At 43.6% G+C, this 26,178-nt stretch overlaps 1 long non-coding RNA gene across 1 annotated transcript in view; it reads right to left on the bottom strand.

The window, feature by feature from the left end:
• The window catches only part of LOC122551362 (uncharacterized), an 87,826-nt gene that overhangs the window by 30,374 nt on the left and 31,274 nt on the right, over positions 1 to 26,178 (bottom strand). The window contains exon 2 of the long non-coding RNA XR_006312083.2: positions 8,313 to 8,532. This is a non-coding gene — a long non-coding RNA (uncharacterized LOC122551362). The remainder of the gene's footprint in view (positions 1 to 8,312; positions 8,533 to 26,178) is intronic.

Genomic DNA, 26,178 nt, shown 5'->3' with positions numbered 1-26,178 from the left:
GTGCGTGGAGTCTGAGCAGATAGGGGAAGCCCTATATGAGTTCTTTGCTTTGGTTTTCACCAAGGAAAGGGAACTTGTTGTGAATGAAAACTTTGAGGAGCTGGGTTACAGTCTTGACCAGATCAAGATTGATGAAGTTGATGTGCTGGAACTTCTGGAAAACATTAAGATTGATAAGTCCCCAGGGCCAGACCAGATTTATCCCAGGCTGCTCCGGGAAGGGAGAAAGGAGGTTGCTAAGCCACTGATAAGGATCTTTGCCTCCTCACTCTCCACAGGAGTCGTACCGGAGGATTGGAAGGAGGCAAATGTTGTTCTTCTTTTCATGAAGGGCAATAGGGAAATCCCTGGCAATTACAGACCAGTCAGTCTTATGCCTGTGGTCAGCAAGGTTTTGGAAAGAATTCTGAGGGATAGGATTTTTGACTATTTGGTAAAGCATAGTGTGATTAAAGGCAGTCAGCATGATTTTGTGAGGGGTAGGTCATACCTCACAAGCCTTATTGAGTTCTTTGAGGAGGTGACAAAACAGGTCGATGAAGGTCGAGCAGTGGATGTGGTGTATATGGACTTCAGCAAGGCATTTGATAAGGTTCCCCATGGTAGGCTCATTCTTAAAGCCAGGAAGTATGGGATGCAGGGAGATTTGACTATCTGGATTCAGAATTGGCTGGCTGACAGAAGGCAGAGAGTGGTTGTAGATGGGAAGTATTCTGCCTGAAGGTCAGTGAAGATTGGGGTCCCACAGGGCTCTGTTCTTGGGCCTCTGCGCTTTGTAGTTTTTATAATTGACTTGGATGAGGAGGTTGAGGGGTCGTTAGTTAATTTGCAGATGACACAAAAGTTGGAGGTGCCATTGATAGTATCAAGGGCTATTGCAGGCTGCAGTGCGACATTGACAGGATGTAGAGCTGGGCTGAGAAATGGCAGATGGAGTTCAACCTGGATAAATGCAAAGTGATGCATTTTGGAACGTTAAACTCGAATGCTGAATATAGGATTAAAGACAGGATTCTTGGCAGTGTGGAGGACCAGAGGGATCTGTGTGTGCAAGTACATAGATCCCTCAAAGTTGCCACCCAAGTGGATAGGATTGTTAAGAAAGCATATGGTGTTTTGGCTTTCATTAACAGGGGGATCGAGTTTAAGAGCTGCAAAGTTTTGCTACAGATCTACAAGTCCCTGGTGAGGCCACACTTGGAATATTGTGTCCAGTTCTGGTTGCCCTACTACAGGAAAGATACAGAGGCTTTGGAGAGGGTGCAAAGAAAGTTTACCAGGATGCTGCCTGGACTGGTGGGCTTATGAAGAAAGGTTGAATAAGCTCGGATTTTTCTCTGTGGAGAGAAGGAGGAAGAGAGAAGACCTGATCGAGGTATACAAGGTAATGAGAGGAATAGATTAGATTACTTACAGTGTGGAAACAGGCCCTTCGGCCCAACAAGTCCACACCGACCCGCCGAAGAGCAACCTACCCAGACCCATTCCCCTACATTTACCCCTTCACCTAACACTATGGACAATTTAGCATAGCCAATTCACCTAACCTGCACGTCTTTGGACTGTGGGAGGAAACCGGAGCACCCGAGGAAACCCATGCAGACATGGGGAGAACGCGCAAACTCCACACAGACAGTTGCCCGAGGCAGGAATTGAACTCAGGTCTCTGACGCTGTGAGGCAGCAGTGCTAACCACTGTGCCCCCCACTAATAGATAGAGTCAAAAGCCAGAGACTTTTTCCCCAGAGCAGAATTGACTGGTGTGAGGGGTCATAGTTTTAAGATAATAGGTGAAAGGTATAGAGGAGACGTCAGAGGTAGGTTCTTTACACAGAGAGTTGTGAATGTATGGAATGCATTGCCAGCGGTGGTGTTGGAAGCAGAGTCATTAGGGACATTTAAGCAACTGCTGGACATGCACGTGGATAGCAGTGAGTTGAGGCGTGCGTAGGTTAAGTTATTATATTTTACATTAGGACTAAGCCTTGGCACAACATCGTGGGCCTAAGGCCTGTTCTGTGCTGTACTTTTCTATGTTCTACAGTTCGGAAGAGGTTTAGTAACTTGATACCGGAAATGAGTGGACTGTCTTGTGCAGAAACATTGGATAGACTGAGTATGTGTTTTCTGGAGCTTATGCATGACCTGATTGACTTGTATAAGGTCCTGAATGACCTTGACAAAGTGGAATAGGAATGTTTCCTCTCGTGGGTGAGTCCAGAACAGGGTGATACTGTTTTTAAATTAGGGAAAGCTCTTTTAGGAGAGAGATGAGGAGAAGTTTTTCTCTCAGAGGGTCGTGCAACTTTGGAACTCTGCTTCAGAAGTTAGTGATGATGCTATAATTGAATTTTGTTATGGTGGAGGTTTTTGTTAGATGATGGAATCTGAGGTTATTGTGGATAGATGAGCATGTGGAATTCACTGCACAAACAGATCAACCATGGCAGGGCAGGCTTGAGGGGCTGAATGGAATACTTTTGCTCCTAATATGCATGTTCACATGTAATTTGCTGTCTGGGTACTGGGCCAGGGATGAACCAGGACAGCCAACAACTCTAGAATGCATGTGGGCCATGCCAAACGTATCACTCTTGCAGCAGATACAAACTACAACCCCTTGTGTGCCATCCAATCTTAAGACGGAAGCAACAACAGGCCCATTCACAATGAACAGGGAAGACCAGATCCTTATTATGGATCATTAGTCTAAATTTCTCATTACTTGATGACTTAACAATACAAAAAGTGTGATCATTGCTGACACAATGAGGGCTACTTTCAACTTATTCAATATCCTGTACCAGACAGCTTCTAATAACAGATTGCAGTTCACTGGTAAACTGTTTCAATATATGTGGTTTAAATGGGTAAAGACCTATATTACATGTCGCCCCATTATCTGCCCATAAATGATCTAGCAAAATGTATGGCTTGTACTGTCAAGTCAATGATCATTAAGACTTAGAACATAGAACATAGAACATTGCAGCACAGTACAGGCCTTTCAGCCCTCAATGTTGCACCGATTTGTCAAACCAATCTGAAGTCCATCAAACCGACACTCTTCCATTTTTATCCATATGCATATCCAATGATCATTTAAATGACCTTAAAGTTGGTGAGTCTACTCCTGTTGCAGGCAGGCCGTTCCCCGCCCTTACTACTCTCTGAGTAAAGAAACTACCTCTGACATCTGTCCTATATCTATCACCCCTCAATTTAAAGCTATGCTAGCCATCACCATCCGAGGAAATAGGGTATCACTGTCCACCCTACCTAACCCTCTGATTATCTTATATGTCTCAATTAAGTCACCTCTCAAGCTTAAAACAGCCCTAAGGCCCTCAGCCTTCCCTTCAACATCCCATTAAATCTCCTCTTAACACTTCCAAAACTTCTGCATCCTTTCTATAATATGGTGACCACAACTGTACGCAATACTTGCAAGTGCGGCTGCACCAAAGTTTTGTACAGCTGCAGTATTACATTGATGCTTTTTTGTGTGACACCAATGAGGAAGGAAATGCCATCTCCCGTATAACCCATGCTCAGAAGGCAAGTGCAAACATCATTGCCCAGCAATGATAAATTGTCAAAAAATCTGACACACAGGACATTTTCCTTTAAAGACCAAAGATAATGAAAAGGATACACAGCTTTTGAGCAGGAAGAGAACTTCCAAAACTCTGCACTGGGCAGTGAATGTGTATTAGAAGTGCGTACATATACTGAAGATTTCTAACATATGCAATCAGCCCAGAACATATGAAGTCATGAAATAAGAAAATGCAGGAGAAACTCAGCAGGTCTGCAACATCCTTGGAGAAACAGACATAATGTTTTGAGCCCAATATAACTTTCTGGGATTCAAGGACTAATGTATAAGGAGCAACTGGATCTGTTAGGACTATATTCACTGGGGTTTAGAAGACTTGAGGGAGAGAATAGACAGGGTAAATGTAGGATGGATATTCCTGATGGTGAGTGTGTCCAGATCCAGAGATCAGGGTCTAAGGATAAGGGGTAAGCCATTTAGCACTGAAATGTGGAGAAATTTCTTCACCCAAAGTTTTGTGAGCCTTTGGAATTCTTGGCCACAGAGAATGGTTGAGACCATAATGAATGGTGGAGTAGGCTTGAAGGCCGAATGGCCTAGTGCTGCTCCTATTTCTATGTTTCTTCAGAACTGAAGAGCTCTGGTGAAATGTTAACTCTGTTTCTCTCATGATAGTTGCTGTCGGACTTGCTGAATTCTCCAGGATTTTCTATTTTTATTGCAGATTTCTAGCATCCACATATTTTGTTTTCATATGAAATCATTATTGATCATGATACTATATTACAAAGGAACAGAAACCAGCTTGAAGTAGAGAATGATAGCTAATCATGCATGATGAGAGTGAGGAAGAACACTCCAATGATGTTGATTGTGCTGTCATTTTGAGTGACAACAACAAGCAACAAGACATCTGAGTCATCACACAATTGTTAGAGAACAATGCATACCTCTCCAGGCAGACATATGGTCACCAGATCAGGATGAGTTGTCAAACCTCTAAAGAATTGCATTGAATTGTGAAATATTTGTCATGTGAGCTCTGTTTTACCTGTTTGTATAATTATTGCATTGACACTATGTGCCTATGTACAACCATGTATATCTGTTTGAGATGATTTTATATCTTTGCAAAAAGGCGAATGTTGTGTTTTGTCTCACAGTCAGTATGTCTTAAAGAATCATGCTCATAATATCATTGTTGCATAATAGCATGTGAGCTAATGATATAAAGATCTCATTCTCATCTTATCTCAAAGTACTTTACACCGGCACCTCCACATCATATACTGGAAGATGCTTATGTAACCTCATTGTTTCATGTTATCTCAGACTTACCTGTGGAATGCAATTTTGGTATATAATGATTGCTATTAAACCGACCGACTCCCACAGCTACCTAGACTACACCTCCTCCCACCCTGCCCCCTGTAAAAATGCCATCCCATATTCCCAATTCCTTTGTCTCCACCGCATCAGATCCCAGGAGGACCAGTTCCAATACCGAACAACCCAGATGGCCTCCTTCTTCAAATACCGCAATTTCCCCCCAGACGTGATCGATGATGCTCTCCACCGCATCTCCTCCACTTCCCGCTCCTCTGCCCTTGAGCCCCGCCTCTCCAATCACCACCAGGACAGAACTCCATTGGTCCTCACCTACCACCCCACCAGCCTCCATATACATCATATCATCCATCATCAGTAAAATCGACATTTCGGGCAAAAGCCCTTCATCAGAAAGAACAGAAACTTGTCACAGAATATTGTCACAAGAGACTGCCTGATCATTGGCTCTTGTTTAAGAGTTTAGATTAGAGTGGTGCTGGAAAAGCACAGCAGTTCAGGCAGCATCCGAGGAGCAGTAAAATCAACGTTTCGGGCAAAAGCCCTTCATCAGGAATACTTTCTGATGAAGGGCTTTTGCCCGAAACGTCGATTTTACTGCTCCTCAGATGCTACCTGAACTGCTGTGCTTTTCCAGCACCACTCTAATCTAGACTCTTAAGCAAGAGCTAATGATCAGGAAGTCTCTTGTGACAACATTCTGTGACAAGTTTCTGTTCTTACTCTGGGGCCATCTTAGGAGCAGACTATTTTTATACACAGATATTATAGTTTCTAAGGTGGATGTGATGATGATACAGGTGGCTTTAGAAATGGAAGAGTGGTCCTTTCATGGGAGAGCTAATGGTTTTAAGAGTTGGCAGAAAGGATAGCAAAGGTGACCATTTCCAATACTGTTGGGACAGACTGTATTGAAATAGATGGCCCATCTGATTTTCTGTTTACCACAACAAATATTTTTTAAAATATTTCAAATTTGTAATTCCATATTCATAATGTTGTATGCATTATGACAATATTTCAATATTATATTAGTTTTTCAGGGGATATAGCTGAGTCAGGAAATACATTTCATTTTATGATGACTTTTTGCCTAAGTTTTACTTTTGTCAAGGTGAATGTAATGAAATGAAGGAGATACTGAACAGCATGTAAAACAAAAATGTACAGTGTATAGCTTTTGTTCTGCTTATACTATGGTAATGCTGCAATTGTACGTTGAGTCACAAATGAAAAAAAGTCACCTCAAGTCTTGAACCTAGCATGGTAAGGAAATACTGCAACGTAAAAGACCCTTTCCAAGCGACTTGAGAGTTCATTCAGCTACTATTTCTGTCATTCATCCAGCATTTGAGGCTAGAATGTACATTTTGACCTCAGGCAATGTTTCTGAATGTATAGATTGCGTAAATGTAACCTTCTTAACATTTCACATGCCACTGTATAAGCATAAAGGGTGAGTGAAACAATGTGTTAATAGCAGAGCCATCTCATTTGAATGGAAAAAGTGTTCTTAAGTCCCATCTTTGTTTTGTGTTAAAGCATCTCACATTTCTTCCATTCAAATGGTTCTCAAAACTGCAAAAGTATCAGTTGCTTGAATTGGAAGTTAGTCATTTATGTAAATGGCATGAAAGAACATTGACTACAAACAATTGTTTCTTTTTTCTGGAAACAATGCTCTCCACCAAACATTAATTAGCAAAAGGCGTGGTGACCAATTTACTTGCAACACTTCCTGGTATGACAAGATTTTAAAATAATTAATTCGAATGGTTTGAATGCTGCCAGAAAAAGGCCAGTATTTATTTCCCATATCGAGGTCCTATTTGAGAAGACGCTGGTGGCCTGTTACTGTGGCTCCCATTTCCCTGCGTCAGCATGAGAGAGGAGACCGCCACTGAACTTCGGGCTGCATGAGGACAGAAATCGTGGACTCTGAGCAGGACAGGCCCTCATTTTCCTGATAACTAACTAGAAATGCTGCCAGAGGCCATGAGGGAGAGGAGGGAACTCCTGTATCTAGAGACTGACAGGAAAAGGCTATGAAAAGTCCTTTCAAAATAACAACACCGTCAGTTGCTGAAGTGTTGAACTGTCCATGATTCAATGCCAAAGATTCAATGACCTGAAATGTTTTAGCAAAATGAGTGCCGTCCCTAATCCTCAGGGCACCCTCTGGTTATGCACACTCTGGCAAACACATCATTTGAGGAGCCTCATGCACCCAGGGCACTTGCTGGTCTCAGATCCCTTTTGCTGCTTTGTCCTGAGCCACTGCAACATATAGCTCCTAATGAATTGGACCAGATATAATCAACTAGAGGTCAGCAGTATCTGATATCACTCACTTTTGTCCTTGCATGATAAATGGGCACATCATTCCCAAGGAAACGGTGCTGGACTTCCAACCGTTCAGATCATTGGAGGATCGGGCAATGATAATAATCAGGGTCACAGACAGGACGGAAGCTGTCAATGGTGAAAAGGTGACTGTGCATTAGTTAAGAGGGTGAATTGCACTCCACCTCATCCCAAGTCACACATTGAGTTTGTATTGAATAGTCCCAGCAAGGCCTTGGGATGAACAGTCAAGAAGCAAAGCATAAATAAAAAGCTCATCGCAGGCAGAGGGATCAACTTTTTTTTTCTCTGTTTGCAATTTGAGTAGATTGGGAAAGAGAAAACAAGCAATGAAAGAAACTGTTTTCTGTTTTAGCAGGCTTTAAACAGCTCCTAACGCTAAAGAATAAAGCAAGTCTGTGCTGAAGATTTTCCACTTTGGAGTTAAAGTGGGCATCTAAACTCCTTATAAAGCCTCAGAAGTACATCCCTGCTTTTATATTGAAGTCCTCTCAAAATAAATGCCATCATTGCGTTTGCCATCCTAACCACTGACTCAACTTGCAAGTTTACCTTGAGAGAATCCTGGACTAGAACTCCCAAGTCTCTTTGCATTTCTTAAAGTGAGCAGGAGCTCAGCTCTACAAACATGCCTCTGTGGAAAGAGTATTGTCCTACTTGGAGACTCAGGTGCAGCGGCATGCTTTCAATATGCCCACAGACCTACAGACCAGTATTCCATTGCTCCAGCTATGGGTGCTCAACTCAGTGTCAATGGCAAGACAACAAAATGAACATGGCATCTTATCCTCAGTCCAGGTGCCCTCTCATCTCAAGGTGGTTTCAGCAGATACCCAGGGAGAGGAGGAGTGACAGAAGTCATTCCTATAGCTTCTTCTCAGAACATGCTGGACTTGTCCTGTCCCTCAGCCTCCCCTCTGCCAATGACTCTATTGTCAGCAGTAGATCAGACCAAGGAGTGTGAGTGTGCAGAGAGAGGGAAGGAGGGAGGGCAAGAGAATCTGTGCCAAGGCTCCATGGACATAAAGCACCAGGAACTCACCTGACAAAGTCTTCAAAGTCACCAGGAATTAGCAGACTCGCATTTTCCTGCCGTTGTTGTTGGGCATGAATCTAGATGGAGAAAGTGAGGACTGTCGATGTTGGAGATCACAGTCAAAAAGTGTGGTGCTGGAAAAGCACAGCCAGTTAGACAGCATCTGAGGATCAGGAAAGTCGACATTCCAAGCATAAGCCCTTCATCAGGAATGTTCATCATGAATCTAGATGTAATGGGAGGGAAAACAAAGATAAACATTTTGAGTGTACATTGGTGACATGAGGGTTCAAATGTGTTTTATGTACCATGTGACCTATAAATATTTGTTCACTTGCTCTGTTCTAATGGTTGTCGCAGTCTGATTGTATCAATTGGAGATGAAAAGGTTCTTGGATGTGCTACTATTCAAATGCTCCTCATTTGATTTTTCTCTCATTCTCAGCAAAATGGGTAACTGAGTGTCTCCCCATCTATCAGGGAACCACACAGCTCTCCGCTGGGGGTTGGAGTTAACAAGTTACAGATGGATCTCAGGGACACTGATGGTAAATGATAAGGTCAAGGGATGGAATCAGAGCCTAAGGTCTATGATTCTCAAAGCCATGTGAGAAAATGTATGGGTGTGAGGTCAGCAACTGCTGAATCATGCATCAATTTCTCCTGATTGAGGAACTGAATAGACAGAATAGATCCAAACTTCATAGTGCAAGTAGTGGAACCAATGTCAGAGAGAAAGCTCGGACCTTGCAATGGTACAATGAATGCTCATTGCATTCAGAGAAATGCTGCACACAGCAGCAGTAAGGGGGCTGATAGGCAACTGCAAAAATCAAAGCATTACATTAACAGAAAGTTTCAACTCTGTTCTATCATCCTGGAACCAGGCAACAATGTTTCTAGACTCTCTGACTTGATAGAGCACTGCTGTGTCTTCATCTCATTAATGGTTACCATGGCCCCTCATTCTCACCCACATCTTCCTCCTCAGAGGTTTCTTCTCAATCTTGCATATCTCCATCTGTCAACTCATCCCCAGTTTGGATTATGGATTATGGAGGCTACAGCACACTGTTTTGATGTGGGACACCCTCTCTGGGGTTGACTGCACGATACTGCCTGAAAGGTCCTGGCATTAGAATCTTATCTCAGGAGGCTTACGGTCTGATTTAAAACGACCCTGGTTGAAGGATGGCAACATTGTATCTCTCCTCGAGGCAATCTAAGGATTTCTTAGAGGAGCCGTCTTGTATGGAGTGGGCATCCTTGTCACCCAAAAACCATCCTCTGTAAAAGCCACACACCTGTAAGTCTTCCAGGATGTACCTGCCTCAGCACAGATATCCAGCACAGATGTGCAATATGGTCACAAGTGAATGGGACATGAACAGAGTGGAATTGTTTCTGTTGATGAAGATTGCTGGTTGGTGGTTGCTATGTGGGTGATTCAGTTGTTCTCTGGACCTGCAGGAAGCCAGTGATGGCTGCAAACCCCTTGTTACCTAACTCCCTGCAGGTAGGGGAGTCCCTCAAAGGGGAAACAACATCAATTGATGGATCTTGTGAAGAGTGTATCAGTTTGAAGCCTAATACACCTATAAATCAAGGACTTTGAAATGTCATAGATACCCTGAGTTGCTCTTTGAAACAATCTGCAAGCAAAGAACTCCTGATCATCTGCCATTATAATGATACCCGGAAGGGATTGTCATTAAGTCAATGTGAGCACAGCTCCGCTCTCGGCAACTGGTATTGCAATGACACGATGACTCAGGACGTCCTGAATCTCTGTTGACATTGGCTCTCACTCAGTTGCAGACAGCTTCAGCTATATCTATTGAAGTTGTTTCCCAAAGAAACCTCTCGTTCGCATGGTAGCACTTGCCTCGCTGCGTCTTCCTCTGCAACTTATATGGCAGCCAATGGCAGCTGCAGCTTTCCTAGTGTCTTCTGTAGCTGTTCTTTTGCAAATGTCAGAGCTCAGGCAGGACAGCAGGTTGGGCTGTGTCCATAGAAATTTCTCTTTCAGGAGGTCTGTGCTAGCAACAACTGAGAGGACATAGACTTACCAAAAGGATACTTGACCTTGACACCCTTCCCTTAAATCTATTTATATTTTAAGTTTAATCAAGCGACACATCTCAAAAAACATATAATCAAGAAAGAACCCACCCTACTCGCTTCTGCAGACTTTCTGTAGCCACTTAAAACAATTAACTTAGCTGATTCTGAGCTGTGAACTTGGCCCAAACAATTCCTCCAAGATCAGTTGTGAATTTCACGGTTTGTCAATTTTCCCAGATGCACTCCGATGTCCAGCAATACATGAAGCTCTCACAGCCCATACTGAGGATAATCACACACTTGAATGAACAGCATGTGCTTCATTTTATTTGGCAGTGATGTGTGGCTTGAGAGAGCTATTCATTCTCACCAAAATCACTGGAGCTTGGAGACAATGATGACTTAGATTAGATTAGATTCCTTACAGTGTGGAAACAGGCCTTTCGGCCCAACAAGTCCACACCGACCCTCTGAAGAGTAACCCACCCAGACCCATTCCCCTACATTTACTCCTGACTAATGTATCTCTCACTATGGGTAATTCAGCACAGCCAATTCACCTGACCTGCACATCTTTGGATTGTGGGAGGGAACCCATGCAGACACGGGGCGAATGTGCAAACTCCACACAGACAGTTGCCCGAGGCAGGAATCGAATCTGGGACCCTGGCATTGTGAGGCAGCAGTGCTAACCACTGAGCCACCGTGCCGCCCTTGAGCCACCGTGCCGCCCTCAATAACATTCCAGCCAGGGCTCTTCTCATAGACATTAGTCATCCTGACCTCATTTAAACTAGCCTAAAAAAGTGTCAACATGGCCTTGGCATGTTTGAATTACCAGGAGGCCCCCTCCAACAACCCTCTTCCCCACAACTTTACCACCAGAGCCGTCATTGACCTATTTGTCTTCTGTGTGAAGGTATGTTAGTTGCAATATCACAACTTGCAACCTGAGACTATGTACCTTGGCCAACGGGGAAGATAAGGTCTTGAGTGAATTAGTCTTGCTTCATTGGCTCTTGATGACTTCAGAGGTCACAAGATGTCAATCAGGCCACAATGTACTTTCACTCAGTACTTCATGGGCATTTTGAAAAACTTGAGGATAGATAAGTCCCCCGGGCCTGACGGGATATATCCTAGGATTATGTGGGAAGCAAGAGAGGAAATTGCAGAACCGTTGGCAATGATCTTTTCATCTTCACTGTCAATGGGGGTGGTGCCAGGGGACTGGAGAGTGGCAAATGTTGTGCCCCTGTTCAAAAAAGGCAATAGGGACAACCCCGGGAATTACAGGCCAGTTAGTCTTACTTCGATGGTGGCAAAGTAATGGAAAGGGTACTGAGGGATAGGATTTATGAGTATCTGGAAAGACACTGCTTGATTAGGGACAGCCAGCATGGATTTGTGAGGGGTAGGTCTTGCCTTACAAGTCTTATTGAATTCTTTGAGGAGGTGACCAAGCATGTGGATGAGAGTAGAGCAGTGGATGTAGTGTACATGGATTTTAGTAAGGCATTTGATAAGGTTCCCCATGGTAGGCTTATGCGGAAGTCAGGAGGCATGGGATAGTGGGAAGTTTGGCCAGTTGGATAGAGAACTGGCTAATCGGTCGAAGTCAGAGAGTGGTGGTAGATGGTAAATATTCAACCTGGAGCCCAGTTACAAGTGGAGTTCCGCAGGGATCAGTTCTGGGTCCTCTGCTGTTTGTAATTTTTATTAATGACTTGGAAGAGGGAGTCAAAGGGTAGGTCAGTAAATTTGCAGACGATATTAAGATTGGTGGAGTTGTGGATAGTGAGGAGGGCTGTTGTCGGCTGCAAAGGGACTTAGATATGATGCAGAGCTGGGCTGAGGAGTGGCAGATGGAGTTCAGCCCTGTCAAGTGTGAGGCTGTCCATTTTGGAAGGACAAATAAGAATGCGAAATACAGGGTTAACGGTAGGGTTCTTAGTAAGGTGGAGGAGCAGAGGGATCTTGGGGTCTATGTTCTTAGCTCATTGAAAGTTGCCACTCAGGTGGATAGAGCTTGTAAGAAGGCCTATGGTGCATTAGCGTTCATTAGCAGAGGGATTGAATTCAAGAGTCGTGAGGTGATGTTGCAGCTGTACAGGACCTTGGTAAGGCCACATTTGGAATACTGTGTGCAGTTCTGGTCGCCTCACTTTAGGAAAGATGTGGAAGCTTTGGAGAGGGTGCAGAGGAGATTTACCAGGATGTTGCCTGGAATGGAAAATAGGTCATACAAGGATAGGTTGAGAGTGCTAGGCCTTTTCTCGTTAGAACAGCGAAGGATGAGGGGTGACTTGATAGAGGTTTATAAGATGATCAAGGGAATAGATAGAGTAGACAGTCAGAGACTTTTTCCCCGGGTACAACAGAGTGTTACAAGGGGACATAAATTTAAGGTGAAGGGTGGAAGGTATAGGGGGGATGTCAGGGGTAGGTTCTTTACCCAGAGAGTGGTGGGGGCATGGAATGCACTGCCTGTGGGAGTGGCAGAGTCAGAATCATTGGTGACCTTTAAGTGGCAATTGGATAGGTACATGGATAGGTGCTTAAGCTAGGACAAGTGTTCGGCACAACATTGTGGGCCGAAGGGCCTGTTCTGTGCTGTATTGTTCCATGTTCTATGAGATCTGGTTGAAACTGGATGGTATGAAGTAATTATTTTTGCTCAATCTTTTTGGACATGTTATTGACATATATCTGGAACATTTGGGACTTGAACATGAATCTCTGTTCTATAGGCAGGCCCACTCCCACTGCACCATTTGACCCTAATCCATTGCAGGTATGTTAACATTTACTTTAAGTATGAATACAAATATTTTGCTAATTAGTCCTCTTCAAATACAAGAATATAACTGCTGCTAATATTTTCTAGCCAACCTGTTCAAAGATGTTATTGCATACTTCTTGACAAAGTGGGACTTGAACCTAAGCCTCTTGGTCTAGAGTAGGGACACTATCACTCCACCACAAGAGCTCCTCAGCTATGTTAACATTCTGCTTAATTGGGAATTGAAATTAGATGCCACTATTGAATAATGACTGAATTCTTAATTACTAGAGAAGTCCTTCAGTTGGCCTCACAGCCATGAACTCTAGCTCCTTTCATGGAGATTCCTGTTTCTTTAAACATTACTGACCACCACATGGTTTGTAAGAATGGAATCACAAACACCTTCACCTCATCAGATATAACACATCTTCACAATAACTGAATGGTGAGCTCAGCTCTAGTTCTTGTAATGAACTTTCCAGATAGCTAGTGAGTCGGAATCGGGAATCCAGCCAACTTTATCACTTATGGTTGCTTGTGCTAAATTGTAATAGCCCTAATAACAGCCACAGTATCAATATGGCACAGATGGCCATTCTGCCCAGCTGGTCCATGAACTAATTAAACAATTTATCTCAGCCTAGGTGAGTGATAGTATCACTCAGGTCTATATGGCTGATTTCTGTACAGATCAGTGTACTTGCCAATTAAGTTGCTGGAGGAGCTGCGATGATGCAATTTATTGATCAAAGTGATGGTGGTACATTCAGAGAATATAATGCTTTTATTTTAATAACTCAGAATCAAATAATCCTTGGCCTGGACTGGTATAAACACAACATTCTGGAAAAATGAATTTGGTGTATCATGATTTCTGAAAAAAATGAAAGAAAGATTAACATTTTCAGTGCAGATTCCTGTGATGATGACTCATCTAGACCTGTACATGCCACCTCCAGTTTCTACCCTCCTACCCTATAACCTAGCATTTCTCATGGGTAATTCACCTAGCCTGCATATCCCAGAACACTATGGGCAATTTAGCATGGCTAATACACCTAATCTGGATATCTTTGGACTGTGGGACAAAACCAGGGCACCTGGAGGAAACCCTCACAGACACAGGGAGAATGTGCAAACTCCACACAGACAAGGTGGGAATCAAACCTGATGCTGTGAGGGAGCCATGATAATCACTGAGCCACTGTGCCTCACCAATGATATGAATACACATGCATTTCTGATATAATCCTTGTAGCTGTTATCTGCAATCCCTCCAGTGTCTCGATATCCAATTGATAATGTGCCGACCTGAGCTACACGTAGTCGGCAGCAATGGCTGTCCGTTGACTCAACACTGACATTTATTCATGAGTATCTGGTGTGGAGCTTCATGTAATTGAATAGTCAATTCTTTACCTTCCGATATTTGTTTGCATGGGCAGGGACATGTCAGGAGGTGGTGAGATCCAAGTGCAAAGTTTGCTCTCGATTTTACTTCTCTTGCTGCTTCTCTGCTTCATCATTGAGGTGTTTGGACTCAAAGCATGATGCAGCTGGATGGACAGGTTGTCACCATTTTAAAGGCATGGTACCAAGCCCCCAGCAATCTATGTGTGTTCTACCCAAGGTAGAATACCAGCTTTAGCATTATTTCCCTACCTGTCCATTTCACCATCTAAAATAGAGTCTAGCGATTGGTTTACTTTTCTTTTGACCTTGCTAACACATGTCACAACGTTTAGTGATAGGTGTGTTTGTATACCTTTGTTCCTCTGCTCCACTCAGACTTTCACCTTTCAACTAATAAGTGACCTATTTATTTTTCCTACCAAAATGTACTTCCTTCACGTACTTGCATTGAATTTCATTTGCCAATTATTTACCCATTCTGCAACATTATTAATACACATCTGTAATTCATGGCAGATTTCATCTGCATTGACCAAATAGATATTATCTACAAATTTGGAATTTGCATTTTGATTCCAAAGTTCAAATTGTTCATATAAATCATGGACAGTGTTAGTTCCAGTATTGATCCTTGTTAAATGCCACTTCCCAACTTCTCCACTCTGACAAAACTGCCCTTTTTACCCACTCTCAGTCTTCTGCCTTGAAGCCAGTTAATATTCTATTATGCCACTTGTTCCCTGACTCCATGTTCCCTGACTTTGCTCTATTAAGCTAATTTCAAACATGACCCTCAGAGAAAATTTGCCTGATCTGAAAATTTTAACTTATTATGGCATCCATCCCTCAGTTCTAATATATAAATCTAAATCAGTGGGCCATTCAGGCAAATTGTTCACCCGACTGAAACAAGCTCATCCATTAGAGCTGAGCTCACATTACGGAATCACTGATATGTGTTAACCAGTTCTAAGCTTTACATTGTTAAAACATGCTTTTATGTCCCAAAATCCAACCAGATTTTAAAAGCATTTTTCTTGGGATATGAGCAAGATTGACAAGACTGCCATTTATTACACATCCACAATTGCCAAAAAAAAAAGTGTCAGTGGGCCTTCTTGAATTGTAACAGCCAGATACGGCTAAATGGCTTCCTTGGGCACCTAAGAGGATAATAGTCAACGACACTGGTGTGGGATTGGAGTCACACATAGACCAGATTGGGTAAAAATGGTGAATGTCCTTTCATAACAACAATACAGACACACAAGGGCTCTGCCCCATCTGAATAGTTTTAAGCTAAAAATCGCACAACACCAGGTTATTGTCCAATAGGTTTATTTGGAAGTGCAAGATTTTGGAGCGCTGCTCCTTCAGCAGGTAGCTGTGGAGCAGGACCATAAGACACAGAATTTATAACACAAGATCACAGTGTTGTGTAACTGAAAAAATAAATTGAACAAACCTAGAATAGTGTCTTGATTAGAGTGGTGCTGGAAAAGCACAGCAGATCAGGCAGCATCTGAGAAGCAGGAAAATTGACGGTTTGGGCAAAACCCCTTCATCAGGAATGAGGCAGGGAGCCTCCGGGGTGAAGAGATAAATGGGAGGGGGGTGGGGCTGGGGAGAAGGTAGCTAAGAGTACAATAGGTGGATGGTCTTCCATTCTTTAGAATATGTTGCAGGTTTCGGTTCATTAATATGCAAATTCCAGAACTTCCTTTAAGTCACATCCTTGGGATAACTTAAGGTTTTATAAATAAAGGTGACATCTCAGCTCAGACAATGCATTAAAGGTGTGAGGTTAGAGTCTGTCTGTATTCCAACCTTGAGTCAGACTGATTCTATTTCCAAAGTGGAATTTATAAAATGTCATAGGGACAGACAGCCTACAGATTGTGTGCTTTTTGAGCAAAATAGAATGTATCTGCAAATACAATTCTGCAACTGCAAATTCACGACATAGACTTATATGTGTGTGTGCGCATGAGAGAGAGAGTGTGTGCATGTGAGTGTGTGCATGTACTGCGCATGAGAGCGTGTGTGTTTGCATGTGTGCGCGTGTGTGGGGTGTATATATGTGTGTGTACGAGAGAGAACGTGTGTATGAGAGAGGGTCTGTGTGTGTGTGCGAGTGAGAGAGAGTATAGTGTAGTGGGGTCACCTGTCGTATGACATGAACCCAGGTCCAGGTTGAGGCCATTCCCATAGGTACCGAACTTGGCTATCAACTTCTGCTCAGTCAAACTTTGTTATCTCATGAATGCGAATTAAAAGAAGTTCGGGATTTACATATTAATGAACCAAAACCTGCAACCCATTCTAAAAGATGAAAGACTTAACAGCAATCTAAATTTGTTCAATATATTGTTCAGTTGCTATAAAGTCTGTGTCTTATAATCCTGCTCCAGAGCTACCTGATGAAGGAGCAGTGGTCCGAAAGCTAGTGCTTCCAAATAAACCTGTGGGACTATAACCTGGTGTTGTGTGATTTTAACTTTATCCACCCCAGTCTAACACCAGCACCTCCAAATCATAGCAAACATGAAATAAGATTGCACAGAAGAGCCCTTCATGACTACAATGGTTTATTTTTTGAAAGAGCTATCCAGTTAGTTCCAGATCACTGCCTATTCTATTCTGGAATTTTTGCCATTGTAACTTCCTTTACAAAGTTGTTATTACATCTTACTCTATCACCCTTTTAAACAGCGCACTCTGGTTAATACGATCTGATTAAGTGAACTTCTCTTAGTTCACTTCAGGTTCTGTTGCTGTTACCTTAAATTTGTGATCTTTTATTAATGACTCTTCTGCCAGTGAAAATGTTTTCATCCTATTCATTTGATCAAAATTAGAATAAATCTCTGCTTAATCTTCTCTGCTTTAAGGAGGATGACAGTAAGTTCACTACTTTCTTCATATAATGGAATCCTGCATCTCTGGTATCTTTTTAAAACATTTCCTCTGCCCAAATGATGATAACCTTTTTAAAGTGTGGGTTCAGAATAGGACAAAATATTCCAACTGCAGCCTAATCCCTGATTTCCATATCTTCCATGTTTTTGTACAGCCCACCTCAGTTTAAAAAGCCAGGCATCGTTGTGCTTTACTAGCAGCCTTATCAACGTATCCAATTACATCCAGATTTTTGAGTCTACGGCCCTCCGTAAATGGTACCATTTAGCGCATGTTGCCTTTCATCATTCTTCCTCTTAAAATGTACACAATTCATCACAAAATCACATTCAGTATGCTCTTGTGACTATGAAGAATTTCTAAGCTGAATGTTCTAAGCTGGAAATCAGAACTGCACATCAACCTGCCAGTGTATAGATCATTTAAAGCTGTAAGTAAATAATTAATGCTTTTATTGAAATTGCATACTCATTTCATTCTGAACTCTTAATGACTAGTTTTAAGTTCACATTAAACTAGTTGAAGACCTCTGCACAAACACACTGCACTCCCTGTTAAGCTCCTTTTTCTAAAAATGTTTTAAGCGATGTGATCTTCAGTGGCTGTGTCAGCATTTATTGCCCTTACCCAGTTGCCCTTGAGAAGGGTGGTTGGCTGGCTTCTTGAAATATTGCAGTCCATGTACTGTAGGTGGACACACACAATGTCCTTAGAGAGAGAGTTTCAGAATTTTGACCCAGCAACAGTTAAGAAATGGAGCTATATTTCCAAGTTAGGATGGTGTGTGGATTGGAGGGGAACTTGCAAATAGTTTATTCTCATTTATATGCTGCCTTATCCTGTTAGGTGGTAGAGGTTGCAGTTTGGAAGGTTCTGTGTGAGGTGCCTTAGTGATTAGTTAGAACACATTTTGTCGATCGGACATATTGCTGTCACTGGCAGAGGGAGTGAATGTTGAAGGTGTTAGATGAGGTGCTAATCAAGTGGACAGCTTTATCCTGAATGGTGTTAAGCTTCTTGAGTGTTGTGGGAGCTGCATCCATCCAGGCAATTGCAGGATATTCTGTCACACTCTTGACTTGTGTCTCGCATATGGTGTATAGGCCTTGGAGAGTCAGGAGATGAGTTAAAAGTTGTTGTATTCAAGCCTTTGACCTGCTCTTGTAGCCATATATTATGGTGAGTCTCATTGAACGTCTGGTCAATGGTAACTCCCAGGATGTGGCTAATGGGGGAAATCAGTGATTGTGACACCATTGAATTCAATGGACAGTGGTGAAATCATCTCTTATTGGAGATGGTCATTACCTAATATTTGTGTGATGTGAATGTTACTTGTCAGCACAAGTCTTGATATTGTCCAGGTCTTGTTGCATTTGGAGATGGACTGCTTGAGTATCGAAGGAGTTGTGAATGGTACTGAACTTTGTGCAATCATCTACAAACATTCCCATTACTGACCTTATGATGGAGGGAAAATGTAATGAAGGAACTGAAGATGGTTGGGCCTAGGACACCACCCTGAGGAACTCCTGCAGCTGAGATGAATGACCTCCAACAAACACAACTACCTTCCTATATGCCAGGAATGATTCCAACCAATAGAGAGCTTTTCCCGATTCCCATTAACTCCAGTTTTATTTGGGGTTCTTGCTGCCTCACTCAGTCAAAAGATACTTTGATGTCAATGGCAGTTGATTGCAATCTTCTCATTACAATTCTATGTAAACTCATTTCACTTTTTTCACTGAGGTTTAATAAGAAATTGTGAACAAGGGATGTTGGCAAAGTTCCCTTTTAATTTTGGCAATGCATAAATATTCTAGGAGTGATTTGTTCATTTCGTATAGTCAAATAAAGAGTGTATTATATACAGATATGTCACTGCTTTGATGTTAGCAATTACAGTTGTTGTACAAATCTGATAGATTCATACCTCATGGTCATTTTAAATATATGAGAGTAGACTAATGTTTTCACTGTTTGGGTGGTTAACCCAAGGCATATGCCTTAAAAGAAGATAATGCAGTGGAACAGATCAATCAACAATTGATTTTCATTGTCTGTGATGAAGACGCAAATGTAGACTTTTGTCTGTTGGATTGATCCCATACTGTCACTGAGCAATATCTCTCTTATACTCTCATACAGTGTTGAGACATTAGCCAGTCAATCCAACATTCAGTAAGAGGAGCTGCTTTGACAGAAGTCTGTGGTAATTACATCTTGGAATGCTACAGCTAAGTCATTGGATTATGCTTCTCATCTGCTGGTTGTCCCTTTATTGATTCTATAGCCTTTTGGTTGTCTAAGAGGGTGGGTGTTTGTACTGCTCACTGAGAGGCAGCACTGCCTTGATAGACTGCTGCTGTTCTCAGAATGATAAGGAAAACGTTTCTGGATCTCCAAGGATAAGGGAAGTTGTAGAAAGTAAGATGGAACAGAAAAAGAATGTGCATGACAGACACCTAGTGGTTCATATAATTAAAAACCATGCTGATTGTAAAGGGGTCAAAGGAGATTCGGAAAAACAAATAAGAGAAGCAAAGAAAGAATATTAGGAGACACTGCAGCTAACAAAAAAAGGAATCCAAGACACTTTTGCAACCAGAAAAAAGAACATAGGAACAAGAGTAGGCCATTCAGCCCATCGTGCCTGCCCTGCCATTCAATACAATCATGGCTGATCGGAAACTTCAATGCCATTTACCACACTATCCTCATAACCCTGTACATCACTGGTAGTCAGAATTCTATCAATCTCTACATTAAACATACTCAAAGGCTGAGCCTCCACAGTCCTCAGTGGTAAAGAATTCCAAAGATTCACAACTTTCTGAGTAAAATAATTTATCCTTCGCTTAGACCTAGGTAACATCTCCCTTATTTTTAAATTGTCCCCCTTGGTTTTAGATTCCCAACCAGAGCGCTAATCTGACCTGCATCTATCCTGTCTGTCACTTTAAATATTTATAGGTTTCAAAGAGATCACACCTTCATCTTTGAATCAAAGGAATAACGACACAGTTTGTCAAATCTCTCTTCATAGAGCAGTCCTACTATCATGGGAACAAGTCTGGTGACCCTTCACTGCACTCCCTCTATGGTAATAATAGCTTTCCTGAGGTAAGGAGTCCAAAACTGTACACAGTTAATAAACCTCTTATACAACTGAAATAAGACTTCAATACTGTTCTTGAATTCTCTTACAATAAAGACTAACATTCCATTAGCCTTCCTAACAACCTGCTATACCTACATATTATCCTTCAGCAACTTACACTGATTCTACAGTTTCCAACCTTTACCATTTAAGAAATAATCTGGACAATTGCATTTCCTGCCAAAATGGATAACCTACTGTGATTGTAACAAGGTCAGTCAGGTCTACCTCATAGAATATGAGTTCCCTGGTTGGGGCTGTTAATCTGGATGAATCAGGGAGCCCTGGCTGACAGATAGAAACAGGAGTGTCTCAGATTCTGTTTTGGATTCTGGGCAATCCAAGATGGAGGATGGGAAAAATTCATAGCTGTTAATAGCTGCTCCTTTTTTTGAGGTATTTTAGGTGCTGGAGGTGATTTCCTTGAATTCCAGGAGGAGCAATTACTGTTTTATATGCTGTTGCATTGTTTTGGAACTTTGGGAAAAAAAGTCAAAACAACAGCAGTTTTAAAATGGAGAAGAACAGACAAAGGAAGCACATGGTGAGGACATTGCAGGAGAGAGAGAGAGACAGTACCTGCATAGTTACTGCCTTTGCTGTTTTGAATTCATGTATCGCAGGATATTGGAGTGCATCTGGGAAAATTAACAAACAGTGAAATTCACAATTAATATTGGAGGAACCTGTTTGGGCCAAGTTCACAGCACAGAATCAGATAAGTTAATTGTTGCTTTAAGTGTGTCCAATAGAGAGGCTGCAGTAGTGAGTAGAGTGGGTTCTTTCTTGATTATATGTTTTTGGAGATATGTCTCTTGATTAAACTTAAAACATAAGCCATTACTATTAATTTAACCTGGGGCAGTGTTTTGTAGAGGAATAAGATGGTGTTATTTTCTGTCAAAGATCGTCAAGGAGCAAAAATTGCCTTTAGTACAGTGATATGTACTTCCTGTCAGATGAGGGATTTAAAGAGTGTTTCAGGGTTACTGCAGATTATATCTGCCATAAATGCTGTTGAATGCTAATCTTATCAGATCAAATGGATCGGTTGGAGAGACAGAAGCAATGAGGAATTTACAACAGCAACAGTACGTGATGGATGGCAGTTATAGGAAGGGGGGAAAGTCTCAGATACATTTACACAGATGGGTTAACTCCAGGAAAGGTAAGAGAGGTAGGCAGCTAGTGCAGGAGTCTTTTGTGGATATACCCATTTCAAACAGGTATGCTGTTTTGGAAAATGTAGGGGGTGATGGATTCTCAGGGAAACGTAGCACAAACAGCCAAGTTTCTGGTATTGAAACTGGCTCTAATGCAATGAGGGGTGTGTCAAGTTCCAAGAGATCAATTGTCTTAGGGGACTCTCTAGTCCGAGGTACAGACAGACATTTCTCTGGCCAGCAGCGAAAAAGCAGAACAGTGTGTTGCTTTCCTGGTGCCAGGATCAAGGATGTCTCAGAGAGAGTGCAGTATGTTCTCACGGGGGAGAGGGGCCAACAGGAGGTCATTGTCCACATTGGAACCAATGACATAGGAAGGGAAAAGATTGAGATTCTGAAGGGAAATTACAGAGAGTTAGGCAGAAGTTTAAAAAGGAGGTCCTCAAGGGTGGTAATATCTGGAATACTCCCAGTGCTAGGAGCTAGTGAGGGCAGGAATAGGAGGATAGAGCAGATGAATGCGTGGCTGAGGAGCTGGTGTATGGGAGAAGGTTTCACATTTTTGGGATCATTGGAATCTCTTTTGGGGTAGAAGTGAACTGCACAAGAAGGATGGATTGCACCTAAATTGGAAGGGGACTAATATACTGGCAGGGAAATTTGCTAGAGCTGCTCGGGAGGATTTAAACTAGTAAGGTGGGGGGTGGAACCTAGGGAGATAGTGAGGAAAGAGATTAATCTGAGACTAGTACAGTTGAGAACAGAAGTGAGTCAAACAGTCAGGGCAGGCAGGGACAAGGTAGGACTAATAAATTAAACTGCATTTATTTCCATGCAAGGGGCATAACAGGGAAGGCAGATGAACTCAGGGCATGGTTAGGAACATGGGACTGGGATATCATAGCAATCACAGAATTATGGCTCAGGGATGGGCAGGACTGGCAGCTTAATGTTCCAGGATACAAATGTTACAGGAAGGATAGAAAGGGAGGCAACAGAGGAGGGGAAGTGGCATTTTTGATAAGCGATAGCATTATAGCTGTGCTGAGGGAGGATATTCCCGGAAATACATCCAGGCAAGTTATTTGGGTGGAACTGAGAAATAAGAAAGGGAAGATCGCCTCATTGGGATTGTATTATAGACCTGGATCAGTGGTGCTGGAAGAGCACAGCAATTCAGGCAGCATCCGACGAGCAGCAAAATCGACGTTTCGGGCAAAAGCCCCTCATCAGGAATAAAGGCAGAGAGCTTGAAGCGTGGAGAGTTAAGCTAGAGGAGGGTGAGGGTGGGGAGAAAGTAGCATAGAGTACAATAGGTGAGTGGGGGAGGAGATGAAGGTGATAGGTCAGGGAGGAGAGGGTGGAGTGGTTAGGTGGAAAAGGAGCTAAGCAGGTCGGACAAGTCCGGACAGGTCAAGGGGACAGTGCGGGCTGGAAGTTTGAAACTAGAATGAGGTGGGGGAAGGGGAAATGAGGAAGCTGTTGAAGTCCACATTGATGCCCTGGGGTTGAAGTGTTCCAAGGCGGAAGATGAGGCGTTCTTCCTCCAGGCGTCTGGTGGTGAGGGAGTGGCGGTGGAGGAGGCCCAGGACCTCCATGTCCTCGGCAGAGTGGGAGGGGGAGTTGAAATGTTGGGCCACGGGGCGGTTTGGTTGATTGGTGCGGGTGTCTCGGAGATGTTCCCTAAAGCGCTCTGCCAAGAGGCGCCCAGTCTCCCCAATGTAGAGGAGACCGCATCGGGAGCAATGGATACAATAAATGATATTAGTGGATGTGCAGGTAAAACTTTGATGGATGTGGAAGGCTCCTTTAGGGCCTTGGATAGAGGTGAGGGAGGAGGTGTGGGCACAGGTTTTACAGTTCTTGCGGTGGCAGGGGAAAGTGCCAGGATGGGAGGGTGGGTCGTAGGGGGGCGTGGACCTGACCAGGGAAGGAACGGTCTTTGCGGAAGGTGGAAAGGGGTGGGGAGGGAAATATATCCCTGGTGGTGGGGTCTTTTTGGAGGTGGCAGAAATGTCGGTGGATGATTTGGTTTATGCGGAGGTTTGTAGGGTGGAAGGTGAGCACCAGGGGCGTTCTGTCCTTGTTACGGTTGGAGGAGTGGGGTCTGAGGGCGGAGGTGCGGGATGTGGACGAGATGCGTTGGAGGGCATCTTTAACCACGTGGGAAGGGAAATTGCGGTCTCCAAAGAAGGAGGCCATCCGGTGTGTTCTATGGTGGAACTGGTCCTCCTGGGAGCAGATACGGCGGAGGCGGAGGAATTGGGAATACGGGATGGCATTTTTGCAAGAGATAGGTTGGGAAGAGGTGTAATCCAGATAGCTGTGGGAGTCGGTGGGTTTGTAAAAAATGTCAGTGTCAAGTCGGTCGTCATTAATGGAGATGGAGAGGTCCAGGAAGGGGAGGGAGGTGTCAGAGATGGTCCAGGTAAATTTAAGGTCAGGGTGGAATGTGTAGGTGAAGTTAATGAATTGCTCAACCTCCTCGCGGGAGCACGAGGTGGTGCCAATGCAGTCATCAATGTAGCGGAGGAAGAGTGGGGAGTGGTATCAGTGTAATTACGGAAGATCAACTGTTCTACGTAGCCAACAAAGAGACAGGCATAGCTGGGGCCCATACGTGTGCCCATGGCTACCCCTTTGGTCTGGAGTAAGTGGGAGGATTCAAGGGAGAAATTGTTAAGGGTGAGGACCAGTTCGGCCAAACGAATGAGAGTGTCGGTGGAAGGATACTGTTGGGGACGTCTGGAGAGGAAAAACGGAGGGCTTGGAGGCCCTGGTCATGGCGGATGGAGGCGTAGAGGGATTGGATATCCATGGTGAAGATGAGGCGTTGGGGACCGGGGAAACGGAAGTCTTGGAGGAGGTGGAGGGCATGGGTGGTGTCTCGAACGTATGTGGGGAGTTCCTCGACTAGGGGGGATAGGACAGTGTCGAGGTAGGTAGAGATGAGTTCAGTGGGGCAGGAGCATGCTGAGACAATGGGTCGGCCAGGGTGGTCAGGCTTGTGGATCTTGGGAAGGAGGTAGAACCGGGCAGTGCGGGGTTCCCGGACTATGAGGTTGGAAGCTGTGGGTGGGAGATCTCCTGAGGTGATGAGGTTCTGTATGGTCTGGGAGATGATGGTTTGGTGATTGGGGGTGGGGTCATGGTCGAGGGGGCGGTAGGAAGAGGAGTTGGCGTATGGCTTCAGCGGTGTAGAGGTCAGTGCGCCAGACTACCACTGCGCCCCCTTTATTGGGTTAATGTCCCAGCGGCAGTTGGAAATGAAGAGGTCGAGGGCAGGTAATAGGCCAGCGCGGGGTGTCCAGGTGGATGCAGTGTGTTGGGCAAAGGGGTCCTCGGAAGTTGGGCGGTAGTCTTGATTGTGAAAGTAAGCTCGGAGGCGGAGGCGACGGAAGAATTGTTTGATGTCACGGCGTGTATTAAATTCATTGATGCGTGGACGGAGGGGGATGAAGGTGAGTCCTTTGCTGAGGACTGATCGTTCGTCCTCAGTGAGTGGGAGGTCTGGAGGGATGGTAGAAACTCGGCAGGGCTGGGAGATGGGATCTGGTGTGGGTGTAGAGCTGGGAGTGGGGTCAGAGCAAGTACCTGGAGTGGGTGTGATGGTGGGGGGAATGGGGGTGGAGGCATGAGCAGGGGTAGTGTTCCCCTCAGGGTTCTGGGGGTTGGGGATAGTGACAGTGGGGTCTGTGGGGGGCGTGTCAGCAGAATGCAGGTAAGTAGCGCTGGTGGGGTCGGAAGTGGTGGCAGACACGGCCCCCCCAGTAGTCAGAGGGAAATTGAGAAACAAACTTGGAAGGAGATCTCAGCTATCTGTAAGACTAATAGGGTGGTTATGGTAGGGGATTTTAACTTTCCAAACATAGACTGGGACTGCCATATGTTAAAGGTTTAGCTGGAGAGGAATTTGTTAAGTGCATACAAGACAATTTTCTGATTCAGTATGTGGATGTACCTACTAGAGAAGGTGCAAAACGTGACCTACTCTTGGGAAATAAGGCAGGGCAGCTGACTGAGGTGTCAGTGGGGGAGCAGTTTGGAGCCTGCGACCATAATTCTATTCGTTTTAAAATAGTGATGGAAAAGGATAGACCAGATCTAAAAGTTGAAGTTCTAAATTGGTGAAAGGCCAATTTTGACAGTATTAGGCTGATTGGGGGCAGATGTTCGCAGATAAAGGGATGACTGGAAAATGGGAAGCCTTCAGAAATGAGATAACAAGAGTCCAAGAAAGTATATTCCTGTCAGGGTGAAAGGAAAGGCTGGTAGGTATCGGGAATGCTGTATGACTAATGGAATTGAGGGTTTGGTTAAGAAAAAGAAGGAAGCATATGTAATGTAAGGACAGGATAGATCGAG

This window comes from Chiloscyllium plagiosum, unplaced genomic scaffold, assembly GCF_037043375.1.
Source record: "Chiloscyllium plagiosum isolate Xiang-an unplaced genomic scaffold, Cpla_swu_hap1 HiC_scaffold_1, whole genome shotgun sequence".
NCBI classification, from domain to species: domain Eukaryota; kingdom Metazoa; phylum Chordata; class Chondrichthyes; order Orectolobiformes; family Hemiscylliidae; genus Chiloscyllium; species Chiloscyllium plagiosum.
The sequence above is the reverse complement of the archived record's forward strand: the minus strand, read 5'-3'. Positions and strand labels throughout refer to the sequence as shown.